This window comes from Puma concolor, chromosome F2, assembly GCF_028749965.1.
Source record: "Puma concolor isolate L17-30 chromosome F2, mPumCon1.1.hap2, whole genome shotgun sequence".
Lineage (NCBI taxonomy): Eukaryota > Metazoa > Chordata > Mammalia > Carnivora > Felidae > Puma > Puma concolor.
This window is the reverse complement of record NC_141684.1, coordinates 17,596,077-17,609,746: the sequence shown is the minus strand read 5'-3', so window position 1 is coordinate 17,609,746 and position 13,670 is coordinate 17,596,077. Positions and strand designations below refer to the sequence as shown.

Sequence of the window (13,670 nt, the reverse complement as noted above, 5' to 3'; positions counted from 1 at the left end):
CCCCAGGGCCTCGCGTGGAGTCCAGACCCATCTCTGACACATGCGGGAGAGCAGAGGCAGGAGTGGGTGTTTGCTGACAAGCAGCTTCATGGGAACGCTTGCCTTGGCATTTCTCAGTGCTGAATCAGGGAGAAAAGTTGGGCAGGGTGCCTGCGAGGTTCAACAGACTGGGGAGCAGGGAAGGGGAGGGAGGGAGAGACCAGGGCCCGAGGCAGGAGGGTGGTAGTCACAACAGCAAAATGACCACCCCTGGCGGCCCAGGTGGGTGCATTCTACGCTCTGTCCTGTTTGTCCTACCACAGCCCTAGGCGGCGAGGAATCCCCTGGGGAACTCTCTTATTCTGTCCTGCTCAGGAGGAAACCAGGGCTAAGAAAGACCAAGGGCTGCACAGCTAACTAGTGGCTAAAATGGAATCCACGCTCCAGTCTAACCAAAGCCTGCCATTCTCCCACATCTGACCCATCACTTGGCCCTACCTCTGATACGCCCCGTCTCACCCTGCGCTCGCCTGCTTCTCCTCCAAAGCTTAGCAAGAGCCAGACAGACACAACAAATGTGGATAATGGCATTCACCTCTCACACAGACTGGGAGGGAGGGAGAGGCCCCCAAAAGCAGGGGCCTAGATGTGTTTCGTTCAACCCTGAGTAGGGCCATCCTACACCTGTTGATCCAGATGAAGAGAGAAAAAGCCAGATCTCCCCATTCCTCCCTGACTGTGTCATCCTGAGCAGCACCGTCAAATCAAAATATCATCCAAGCTATGTATTATGACTTTCTAGTTACCAGATCTTTAAAAAAAATTTTTTTAACGTTTATTTATTTTTTTGGGACAGAGAGAGACAGAGCATGAAAGGGGGAGGGGCAGAGAGAGAGGGAGACACAGAATCGGAAACAGGCTCCAGGCTCTGAGCCATCAGCCCAGAGCCCGACGCGGGGCTCGAACTCACGGACCGCGAGATCGTGACCTGGCTGAAGTCGGACGCTTAACCGACTGCGCCACCCAGGCGCCCCGTTACCAGACCTTTAAAAGGAAAAAGAGGTGAAGTTAATTAACAGTATGCTTTATTTAATCAAATCTATCCAAAACAGTACTATTTCAAGACGTAATCAACATAAAATATTATTGAGATACTGCATGTCCTTTTTTTTTGTATTAAGTCTTCAGAAGCCGATGTGCTCGTTATACTTGCTCAACTGGGACTAGCACACGAGTCGTGGCTGCCATATTGGATGGTGTAGACCTACAGGACAGGAAAATACTTAAACGAATACGCACGCTCCATGATGAGAAGGGTTTTTTCACTGTCATACAGGGAGGTTGACTTTTTTATTTACAGTTCTATGAATTTTAACACACGTATGGATTCATGTAACCATCACCATAATCAGGATACAGAACAGTTCCATCCCCACCAAAGAATTCCATCCTCCACCCATGCCAATGGTTTTTCCATGCCAAACTTCCCATCCTCCCCCAGTCCTGGTACACATGGAATCATACGGTAGGTAACCTTTTGAGACTGGCTTCGTTCACTCAGCATGATCCCTCCGAGATTCATCCAATTTGTTGTGTGCCTCGATGCTTCGTTCCTTTTTACTACTGAGTTTTAGCACTATATATATATATATATATATATATATATATATATATATATATATCACAATCTTGCATATCCATTCAGCTGCTGACGGATGTTGGAATTGTTTCCAGTTTGGGATAATTATGATCAGAGCTGCTGTAAATATGTGCACAGGATTTGTGTAAACATAAGTTTTCATTTCATATCTCAGGAATGGAATTGCTGGGCCACATGGTAAGTGTATGTTTAACTTCATAAGAAACCACCAAATTGTCTTCCAGAGTAGTTGAACTATGTCTTATTCCCATCAGCAATGTGGGAGAGTTCCAGCTGCTCGGCATCCTTTTCTGCACTTGATGTTGTCCGTATTTTTATTTTAGCCATTATGATAGGTATGTAGTTGTGTCTCATTATGGCTTTAATTTGCTTTTCCTTAATGCCTGATGGTGTTGACATCTTTTAATGTGCCTCTGTGCCCCTCCATACGTCCTCTATGGTAATATGTCTGTTCACATCTTTTACCCATTTTTAAATTAGGTTGTATGTTTTTAAGGTTTTGTATATTCTAAATACAAGACCTTTGTCGGATATGTGATTTGTATAATATTTTCTCCCAGTCCCTAGGTTGCCATTTTATTCTCTTAACACTGTCTTTCACCGAGCAGAAGTTTTCATTTTTGATAATGTTCAACTTAACAATTTTTTCTTTTATGGACTTTGCTTTTGTTATCAAGCACTCTTTTGCCCAACCCCAGGTCATGGAGATGTTCTCATATTCAGTCTCTGAACAACAAATCACATGTTTCATATGCAAGGGGTTGAAACTCCTTAAAGAAGTTCAGCTGTGGGTTTTAGTTGTGAAAATCTACCTTGTCATGTGGATTCATTCATCCACTCCGCAGATATTTAGTAAGTGCAAAGTCATCACTAGTAAAGCAGAGATGATTAAAATTTGGCTCAGGATAGTGGCTGCCATTAATTGAAGATCTAGGGCCAATGGCCACGTCAATATCCTCTGCACCCTCCAATCTGGCGTTACTATCCTCATTTTATAAGAGAAGAACCTGAAGCTTAGAAAAGTAATTTTCCAGTAACACAGGCAAGTGGCAATAGAGTTAGGATCGGCTGATTCCAAAGCCCTCAGGTATGGGAGGGTTCTTTGGTTTCTAGCAACAGAAGGGGTAAATAATAACAATAATTAATAATAATAATAATAATAATAATAATAAAGAAGTAATCCACAGGTATTTCATAGAACCAATCCAACGGTTCAAGAACCAAATCTTGAAAGGGGGAAAAAATAAGGAAGTTCAAAGATCTAGGTAGCAGAAAACATATATATGTTAATGTTCAGACATCCTCTTTGAATGAAGCATCTTCAACTAGTTTCAGCCTTTTCATGTGTCCTCTCTAGATTGAAGTTCCCTGGAACAATCATCTGACTGACCTGTCATGGGTCACGAGACCATCTTTTGACCAAGAAATGATGCAACTGGTTTGATGGTCGCATCACAACTATGTCCAATTAGGGGCCTAGTCCCCTTTCCTTGTTGAGATGAATACTCAGGTACTATTACTGCAGAAAAAGGGAAGAATGGATCCTGAGAACATAAAAACCACAGAGGCCCAAAATGGCAGTGCCTTCAAAATTTTTGAGCATGATCCACGTTGAGAAATATATTTCACCAGCACGTGAGCATATTCACACATGACTGAAATGAAGTTTTCATATAACAGTATGTACCCTTACAACGAATAGCATACTTTACTATGGCACATTCGTTTCCTTTCATTTTTTAAAAATGGATGTTGCAGGGCACCGAGGTGGCTCAGTTGGCTGAGAGTCCGACTCTTGATTTCAGATCAGATCATGATCTCACGGTTCATGGGACCGGGCCCCGGATCAGGCTCTGTGCTGACAGCATGGAGTGTGCTTGGGGTTCTCTCTCTCCCTCTCTGCCCCTCCCCCACTCACACACTCACTCTCTCTCTCTCCCTCTCTTTCTCAAAATCAGTGAATAAAAATGGACGTTGTAACTCCCTCATGGGTCACAACCTACAGATTGTGAAGCATTGTACTTACCGTGCTTTCCTTCCCCTCTCCATCCATGAAGACCCCTGAAGGGAAGTGAGACAGGGAAGGAAGGAAAGCCAGCAAAGTGTTCATGATGAGGGGCTTGTGTCTGTGGCATGTGGGGCTCAGTCACACAGGAGACTTTCTAAGAAACTGTGCAGAACATGCCTGAAGACTGTTCCACCAAAGGGCAGGGAAGCTGGGGTGTTCATCCGCTAACTAACATTCCTCCATATGAAGGTGGCACCCAAGCCATTAATTTCCTAATACTTCCAGCCCTCCATCAAGTGCGGGCCAAGCTCCCAAGGCCAGAGAACACCCCCAAGCAGAGAGGCGCAGGAAGCTTCAGACTGTATGGGAATTATCTTTAGAAGACCTCTGGGTGGATCAAGAGTATAGTTTGACAGTGTCCTGCAAGATGTAACTGGGAGGAAGAAGGACTAACTCGGAAAGCCATTTTCAGCCATAAACACCTGCTTCCCTTCCCGAGCCACACGTCACAGTCAGGCACATCCTGCCCTGATCCCCCGATTTCTAAATTCACCATGTTCATCCTGGCCTGGCTGCCCGGTTCCCTGCTTCAGCACTGCTGAATGTAGACAGGAAATCTGCCCATCTGTTTCGCCAGCCCTACCTGGCCCCACTGATTCTCAGTCACTATCCCAGAGAATGTCTCGATTTCAGCCAATCACCTCTGCCACAACATTTCAGTAAATCTTTACCCACCCTTCCCCTCCCCTTAGTGCCAGAAGAGAATCTGTCCCTGCTCCTGTCAAGATGCCAGTGAAAACAAAATCCTGGGCTCAGGGAGGGATCCGGCACACAAACCTTGATTAATCATCTGCCATTTGTCAGATTAAAACACAGAAGACAAACTGACTTTTGGAGTCGGGTCCAATGGGATGGGAATCAAAGCAGCACTGGGTTTGGAGAGCAAAGTCTGAATCAGCAATGTCTGAGGGCAGTGGGTTTTCACCCAGGCTGTACCAGTCACCTGAGGAGCTTTTAGAGCATACTGATTCCCAGTGGGAGATGGGGTGGATCCCGGGGATCCGTAAGTGTTTCCAATCCCCCAGATTGTAATACACAGGAAGTACAAATGAGACAAGAAGGAGGAAATAATTTTCCTTGGGGTGGTTTTCTTTTTGAGCTAACCTTTGTATCTCATCGAATTATCTCAATAATGCTAGAGTAGCCTCCCTTATCTGCAAGGGATATGTTCCAAGATGCTTGGCAGATGCCTGAAACCACAGTTAGTACCAAATTCTATATATACTATGTTTTTTCTGTGCCTACATAGCCATGATAAAGTTCAATTTATAAATTAGGCACAGTAAGAGATTAAGAACAATAATCTAATAGAACAACTATAGCGATATACTATAATAAAAGTTATATGAATGTGACCGATCTGTCTCTCTTTCAAAATATCTTATTGTCCTATACTCACCTTTCTTGTAACGATGTGAGATGATAAAATGCCTGTGTGAGGAGATGAAGTGAGGGAGCAACGTGGGCATTTCGACGTAGTGTTAGGCTACTTGTGACTTTCTGATTATCTGTCAGAAGGGGGACCCCTCGTTTCCAAACCCCTGTTGACTGCAGGTAACTGAAACAGCAGAAAGCAAAACCAAGGATAAGGGGGAAGGACTGTTTACATTATGGATTACTGTACCCATCTCAAAGGTGAGAAGACTGAGGCTGAGGGAAACCAAGTAACTCACCCAGGTCCCCATTGTTATGAGCGAAAAGACCACCATCACCATGCAAGATGGAGTCCGAAGGCCACGACCCCTTCTACCCTGCCGTGCTATCCCCCGAGTAAGATTTTAAGAAGATTAATGATGAAAGGAAGGGAGCAGGAAAACATTTGAGGACAAGAGTGTCACTGGATAAATCAAGACTGGGCCAGGGGAGGCATGTGGGAAGGGCTCTGGAGGCAGGGCAAGCCCTAGATACCTGCTTCAGGAGAAATGAGGCAAAGCCACCAAAGGGGAGACTGAGTACCAGCTACCCTGCCCCGTCCCAGTGTCCCCTGAGGCTGGCCCTGCTCTCAAGGAAGTCTTGCATTCACAGTTAGCTCAATGGGCCGATTTCTCATCAGACCTGAACTATGACACGGAGCGCCCCAACCCGCCAGCCCATGTGAACCTTCCCCCTCTTGTCCCCGGCCTCCAGGCTGACTACATTCAGCTGCGAGAATAAGCCGACATCCAGCGGCCAGCCTTTCCCCATTTCCGCCCTTGATTTCTCTATTCTCTGTGACTGCCTGGCTCTCCAGGCTCAGAGGCCCATCTGGTTGAAGGGACGTCCTGCTGTTTCCAGCCTCCTCTGGGACCGCTCAAAGACAAGGGAAACCCTATCCGTCTCTACTCCTCTGTGTCTGCTCCATGAAACAGAATTTTATTTAAGCATCACATTTGGGGAAGGAAAAGGAACTTCAGTCTATTCTTTCTTGATTGTATATTTCAGCAACAAGATGCCCAATAAATTAAGGCAATCTTCGAAGGGAAAACTTCAAAACCAAGGTCTCCCCAGCACGCTGTGCTTCCCAAGTCCAAGAGCGTCTTTCAGAAAATCCTGGAAAACTGTAGGGCTGGAAGGGGATCATGTCGTGGGAGGGGAGGCTGAAGGCCCACATGGGAGAGCAACCCGCCCGATATCATGGCCTGAGGTGACAGCAGACGAGGGCGAGGGTCTGGAACCTGGGGCTTTGACCTCCTGTCTCCAGATGGCGTGTTACTGGCAGCGGCTGAGGAAACACAGAAGAGCAGCAGACTGAAGGTGGTCTCCCTTGGGCCCACCACGATCCATGTTGAGGAATATATTTCACCAACATGTGGGCACATACACTCATGGCTGAAATGCGTGTGTAGAAAGTACAGCCGGTGCCAAGAAAAACAGCGAATGGAAAACATGCAGGCTCAGCCCCAGTGTGAAGCAAACAAAGTGATCCTCACTATTTACCAACCCATCCCTCCCAACTTGACTGATCGGAGGGGGCCACCATACGACACGACTCCAGGGGGCATACCGCACTCTGTACCGTTAATCTGTGTTTTAGAAAGGCAGAAGAGAAGAGCTGAAATATTAGCTGTTATTTTTCTCGCTCTGCATTAACAGCAGGAACCGAGGCATTAATTGATAACTACAGGATTCATTAAAAACAAATAGTAACTTAAGAACAACCCCGGGAGACTTGGCTTTCGAGATACAAAAGAACGAATCTATAAAAGCAAGTTAATCACCAAGATGCCTGAAAGGACATCCAGAAGGAGCAGACTTAAGCACACACAGGTGTTGGCTGTGGTAGGCATTGTTCTCAGTGCTTTGTGTACATCGAGTCTCCCAACAACCGTATGACATGGTTACTATTATTATCACCCATTTTACAGATGGGGGGACTGAAGGGTACAGCTATCAACTTGCAAATCACACAGCCAGGAAGTGGCCAGGCGTGATTCAAAGGCTGCCAACGCCGTGTGCTCGATTATTTACCACATCGCCCTTTGCAGGAGCCGGCTAATCAATGTTACTTGCTATCAGGAGCTGGGGGCAATTGACTCCTCTGTTGCTCTCGCGTCAGTGCAGGTAAGGAGCGTGAAGTTTGCAGAGGGGCCACAGTGAGGAAGCGATCCTGCTCCAGGAGATCTGGGAAGGAAAGAGGATGTCGTAGCAGGGAAGCACAGGTCTGGACAAGAGTCTCAGCATCCCCAAATATCGACATGGGAGCCTCTGGGAATCCTCCCTTATCCCCAGGCCCAACCTTCTTCAGGGTGAGGAGTGAAAAGAAGGAAGAAAGTGCTTTAGCTCCTCCCTTGGAGGCCCAACAGAGTAACAATTCTGAGTAACTTGGGACCTCCTCTACTTCTGAAGCCAGTAAGGAGAGAAGAGATACTTCTTTTTCTTTTTAAGGAAGAAATTCTTTTTTTTTTAAGTTTATTTATTTATTTTGAGAAAGAGAGAGAGCACCCACGTGCATGCCAGCAATCAGGGGAGGAGCAGAGAGAGGGAGAGAGAAATCCACGCTGTCAGCACACAGGCCTTGATCCCATGAACTGTGAGATCGTGACCTGAGCTGAAATCAAGAGTCAGTTGTTCAACCAACTGAGCCACCCAGGCGAGATACATTTTAATTCATTGCTCTCTGCTACCTGGAGCAATTTACTTAATGCCTCCCAGCCTCAGTTTCCTCACCTCTACCCTAGAGTTCCCGCCTGCCACACCTGCCTTAATTAACTTGAGTTGGCTGGTAAAAGGGCTTAACACAACGCTCACCGCCGCTAAAAGACCAACTGAACCGATGAGTGACCGTTCTCTTCTGCCCCTTTGGGATAAAAGGGCACAGTTAAATTCCTGCCCAATACTCCTAATTCTTCTTTCCCAACAGACCCCTGATTTGATGCAGGGCTTCAATATGGCCAAATAAGAGGATGGCCTTCCCAGGTTCCTTTGTGAGTAGGAGTGGCCATATTTCAGTTCTGGCAAATGAGATGTAAGGAGAAGACTATTTGTGGGTAGAGGACTTCCAGGACATTAGTTACCTCCCAAAAAACAGGGGGAACAAACTCCGCTAGGATTTCCCTCTACCCTTCCCTCTCCTTCCTTCTGAAGGTATAGCAGCCAACTTTCTGCCATCAGGACAAAAACCACAGGCTGACAGCCTGGGTGGCTCAGTCAGTTAAGCCTCCAACTCTTGATTTCAACTCAGGTCATAATCTCACGGTCTGTGAGATTGAGCCCCATGTCGGGCTCTGCACTGACCTGCTTGGGATTCTCTCTCACCCCCTCCCTCTCTCTCTCTCTCTCTCTCTCTCTCACTCTCTGCCCCTCCCAGCTCATGCTCTCACTCACTCTCTCTCAAAATAAATAAACTTTAAAAAGAAAAAAAAAAAAAACACAGGCTTACGGCAAAAACAGAGGAGCCTGGCTCCTAAATAACATCCCAATTCTTGACTCCCTGCCTCTTGGTTTGTCATGTTAGAAAAATAAACTCTTATCAGGTTTTCCATTATTTGTAGCTAAACACATTCCTAACTGATATTTACCAATTTCAGTTTGATAAATTGAAACAAACAAAATACAGTGTTTGCCTAAGGTCATATCATGAATTGATTGATGGCAGATCCAGGCCTGATGAGTATCTTGAGTATCTTAAATTCCCACTCCAAATATTCTCCTAATAGACTACATGCCCATGAAAATCATATTTATGGCGAGAATCAGAATGAGCAATTATCAGATATTTATATGGAAGCCAGTTGTGCCCATGTATAAGAAACTCCCATCAGAGCACCTGGATGGCTCAGTTGGTTAAACGTCGGACTGTTGATCTCAGCTCAGGTATGATCTCACGGCTCCTGGGTTCGAGCCCCACGTCAGATTCTTGGGGTTCTGTGTCTCCCTCTCTCTGCCCCTCCCCCGCTCTCTCTCATTCTCTCAAAATAAATAAGTACAGTTTAAAAAGAGAAAAAAAATGAACTCCTATCTAGAAATTTAAGTAGCCAAATTTATTTTTGAAAACCGCGTGGATTTCATTTAATCTGTGCAAGTGGCCTTTCAGTCTTGGGGCAAATCACACAAGGAGCTGACCACCTACAGAGCCTGACTTCACCCCTCAGTAAACACAAGGAAGTACCTTTGCACATCACACCGTGAACTCAAACCCAAAAGAGCCGTCTGCCCTGAAATCTATCCTAAAGAAGATACTGAATTTGCAAAAGCAATGCTTTTGAACCACTAATAAATATTTTATAAGCCGATCACTTAGGAAGTCAGGACTGAAAAGCACTCTCATATAAATATAATCTTTGCATGGCAAAATTGTTTGAGCTTAAGGATATCATCTGCCTTGGATTGTTGTAATTTAATGAAAACTGCTGGACTTGAAAAAACGCAATTAATAAAATCATATTCAAATGTTCTTGCTGTGAATCTGTATCTGCAATAAAGCTGCAGAGTGTGAGTTTGGTCAGAATCTCTGGAACTTCAGGATCCCTGGGAGACGGAAGCCTATTCCTTTCCCTGGGACAAGCTATGTCCTTGGAACTATCCAGGTGGATGTAGGGAGCGGTGCTTAGAACTTAATTCTGCCACCAAGCAGTTAGACACCAAGCAAGATGGCTTCATAGAGATTCCCCCAGTGGCCTCGGCTGTGCTCATGTCCCTGTTCCCCTGGACAGATCCAGCTTGTCCAGTGTAAAAACAATGTTGGGCCAGATTCTCTCTCGTGGGAAGTCAAGACATAAACAAGAAGTCATAGTGATGGGAGGTTTTTACACCCAAGTCACATGGCTGTCAGCAAATGAGAAAGTGAGCCCACCGAATGCTGCCGGCAGCTCAGGTCCCGGGGGCTTGTCTAGTTCTTGCCCTTCCTAGGACGGGCTGATTCTGTGAGCTCTCCCAGCACTTTTCCAAGAAATACTTCATTTTATTTATTTATTTATTTTAATATATGAAGTTTATTGTCAAATTCGTTTCCATACAACAGAAATACTTCATTTTTTTTAAATTTTTTTTCAACGTTTTTATTTATTTTTGGGACAGAGAGAGACAGAGCATGAACGGGGGAGGGGCAGAGAGACAGGGAGACACAGAATCGGAAACAGGCTCCAGGCTCCAAGCCATCAGCCCAGAGCCTGACGCGGGGCTCGAACTCACGGACCGCGAGATCGTGACCTGGCTGAAGTCGGACGCTTAACCGACTGCGCCACCCAGGGGCCCCCAGAAATACTTCATTTTAAACTTGAGCTAGATGGAATCAGTTCCTGCTGCTTAAAGAAAAAGTATCTTCGCGAATACATTTGACATTATCCACTTATTTGTAGGGTCACAGAATCAGAAAGACTAGCTCCTTCCCACATCCAAACAGAAATAAGCAGTCCTACTCTTGAGAAGACAGGAGGTGACAAGGGGGGGTGCCTGGGTGGCTCAGTCAGTTAAGTGTCTGACTCTTGATCTCGGCTCAGGTCATGATCTCACAGTTGGTGGGTTCGAGCCCCACGTTGGGCTCTGTGCTGACAGCTCAGAGCCTGTTGGGGATTCTGGCTCCCTCTCTCTGCCCCTCCCCCCACCTCTCTCTCAAAATAAATAAATAGACTCTTTAAAGAAAAGGAAGTGACAGGGAATCTCTACCCTAGTGTCTCTAGGCCTCTCAGGACAGTAGTTTCAACACCTGCCCTCATACTATGCGCCAAACTCTTCTTTGCCTTGTCCCTTCTCCCCCCCTGCTGTGGTGCCAGCAGTGTGGCAAGTGGTTCAGGGTGTGAGCTTTGGAGCTGGACGCCCTGCGTTGGAGACCTGACACTGACGCTTCACTGTGGGACTTAGACTATTGTCTGACCTCTCCAGGCCTCAGTTTCCCCATCTGGAAAGAGGGGAAGACACCACAGCACTTACCTCGTGGGGTTGTCATGAGGACTGAGTTAACCCAGATGAGTGCTCAGAATAGCACCCCATCCCTAACTCCTCCACATTTCTCCTCCCGTGTTCCAGGCACACCAGCCTGCCTTGCAGAGACGTGTATTCTTCTTCCCACCTGGGAATCTCACCCCACCCAGACCGGTTCCCTCACATGCTCCCCATTCCCACCTAGTGATATATTGCAAAAAAAAAAAAAAAAATATGGGCCTGGTTCTCCATCCCCCCCTGTATCCGCACTCACCGTATGCTCTGTGATTTCACAGCCCTTCCCATCCGGAGTCTGTCTTCCCTGTCCCTTGGTCCCGGGCTTGCTTTAGCTAATAGAATGCAGCAGACGTGACCTTCACCAGTTTGGAGACTGGGCCTCAAGAGACCTGGCGTGTTTCCAAGCTCCCTCTCAGACCCCTGCCCGGCCACAAACCCAGGCTGGCCGACTAGATGATGAGACACAAGTGTGCCAGTCTCCACCCTCACCCCAGCCTACAACCAACCAGTCCCCTTGAGTGGGGACACCTCCTCGCTGACCAGCATCTGACCATAGATGTGTGATGCTCTCCATGGCCCCGCTGAGACTAGAAGGACTGTCCAGGGGAACCCAGCCCAAATTGTCAACTCACTGCACTGAAAACTACATGAGGGTTTGCCGTCTCAAGGCACTACGTTTGGGGGTGGGTTGCTATGTTGTAAACGCTTACTGATAACACACCCTCTTTAGGCCTGGCTTCTTCGATGATATAACTGACATAAGGAGTAATGAGACCTACCTCCTAAAATAAGCGTGAAGATTATGTGACATAATGCTTGTAAAGTGCCTACGTGACATCACCCAACTGCTAACTACCACAGACACATTAATGATTCTTTGCCTCTTGTCTATAAATGGGGAAATAATATCTAATGAATAGGGTTGCTGTGAGGAATTGAGAAAATTCGTGTCATGTGCTCAGCACCGTCTTAGACACAGATCAGCAGTAAATGGTTATTATTGACTTGTTAACATACTATTTCACAGGCTTGACTCGTTCATTCTCTTCCCTGGCCCTTAGACACAGTCCACCACCACCATCCCCCCGCCTACCCCTAGCTTCAGTTTTCTCGCCTTGACCATTAGACCTGGCCTCCCAGCCTCACCTTGGGGCACCCCCAGCCGGCACGGCCCCCGGGTCGTGGGAGGCGGCATCAGAACCCAGGGCAGGAAGGTCACCTTTAGTCTCTGGGACTCGTTGAACTTCGGCCCTGTGCGGACCTTTGCCACTAGGGGGCCGCCTCCCCCTCCAGCCACACAGAAAGCCGGGGTCAGCCTGTGGCTCCTTTCCGGTTCTGCGACGCACCGCCCACCTTGTCTCTGGGCCGCTGGGGGACCCACTGCATTGGGGCCACACCCGCACTGTGATCACACACCTGTCCACAGACCATCTCTGCTGACCGGGAGCGACCCCACCCCCAGCCAGCCTGCAGAGACACTGGTGGCGATACTTGCCCAGCTCCGGGCAACCTCTCAACCTACGTGAGTGGTTTCATAATTCATGTCTGCCCATCAGCGGACAGATTTAGCCTGCTGCCTGCTGAGTCTGGAAATACTGAATATTAAAATATCCCAGCTCGCCCTTCTGACGCCCTCGCCTCTCTCAGATTCGCATGCAGTTGGTTGCACAAACAATCCCAGAGACACACATCAATTTGTCAATTAAGTAGATTTTGAGTACGCACATGTGTACATTTCATTGAAACAGGGGAAGGAATATTCAAGGCCCCGGGTTTAGGTGCCTGACCTTGGAGAAGGCCTAGTGCTCTTGCTTCAGAGCCAGCGTATTTTCCACCGCCCCACATTGCTGCCCAAACTCCCTGACCCGCTTTGTAGCACCATGCAATGAAGGGATGCAGGAATCCTAAAGGATTTTACTGAGCAAAGTAAAGCAAAAGACCTCTCCATCCGCCCAGAACAGCAATAGAGAGGCTCCCAGGAATTAAAACCGACCATTATCCGAGGATTGAGGAAGCAGAGAGAATCTTTCATATTTGGTAAAGAGGTGCGCGTGTGTAATGTCACACCCCCTACCAAAACTCTAGCCAACTTCCCTCATGCACATCAAAGACTACCAAGTATTTCCCACCTTCAATGTTGAGTTTTTAAAACTTTTACTAAAAAAAATTTCTAGGCTAATACACCCACCTTTGCTGTGATATCCAGTAGTGGCTAACTGCAAAAGTCGGTTTAGGATTTCAGGGAAAGGAGGTGGGAATTTCCCACAGATTGAAAATAGAGGAAGGAGTTTCCTCTTTCTCTCCTGGCAGATTTCATTGTTTCCTCTAGGAGGAATTTGGTGAGCCTCTAAAGCAGACTCCAGGTGCTGAGCAAAACTCAGAAGGAGCCATTGCTACCTCTTAGAGAGCATGATCTAATTAAAGGGGCAAGAACTCGGTGGGGGAAATGACAGATAAAATCCAGGCAACACAGGGAGCATGTGCGGTAACTTAACATAAGCACTGTAGTGGGCAGAGTACGGGTCTCCACAGAGGGAATCTGAAATTCCTCTATAACGTATTCAGCAGGAAAGTACTTGAGGTCAGGCAAACCTGGGTTCGAGCCCT

General features: G+C 46.9%; 1 long non-coding RNA gene across 4 annotated transcripts; it reads right to left on the bottom strand.

Moving 5' to 3' along the window:
* Positions 1–1,039: 1,039 nt before the first annotated feature.
* On the bottom strand, positions 1,040–13,463 carry LOC147571862 (uncharacterized). 4 transcript variants are annotated; one of them, XR_015246603.1, is made up of 4 exons: positions 11,320–11,490; positions 7,155–7,307; positions 5,107–5,265; positions 1,040–1,243 (listed from the first exon to the last, which is right to left on the bottom strand). It is a non-coding gene; the product is annotated as an uncharacterized LOC147571862 (long non-coding RNA). The 4 variants fall into 4 exon arrangements; XR_015246601.1 differs by lacking the exon at positions 11,320–11,490 and adding an exon at positions 13,252–13,463 and having other exon boundaries at positions 1,041–1,243; XR_015246602.1 differs by lacking the exon at positions 11,320–11,490 and adding an exon at positions 12,480–12,596 and having other exon boundaries at positions 1,041–1,243.
* Between the last annotated feature and the right edge of the window lie 207 nt (positions 13,464–13,670).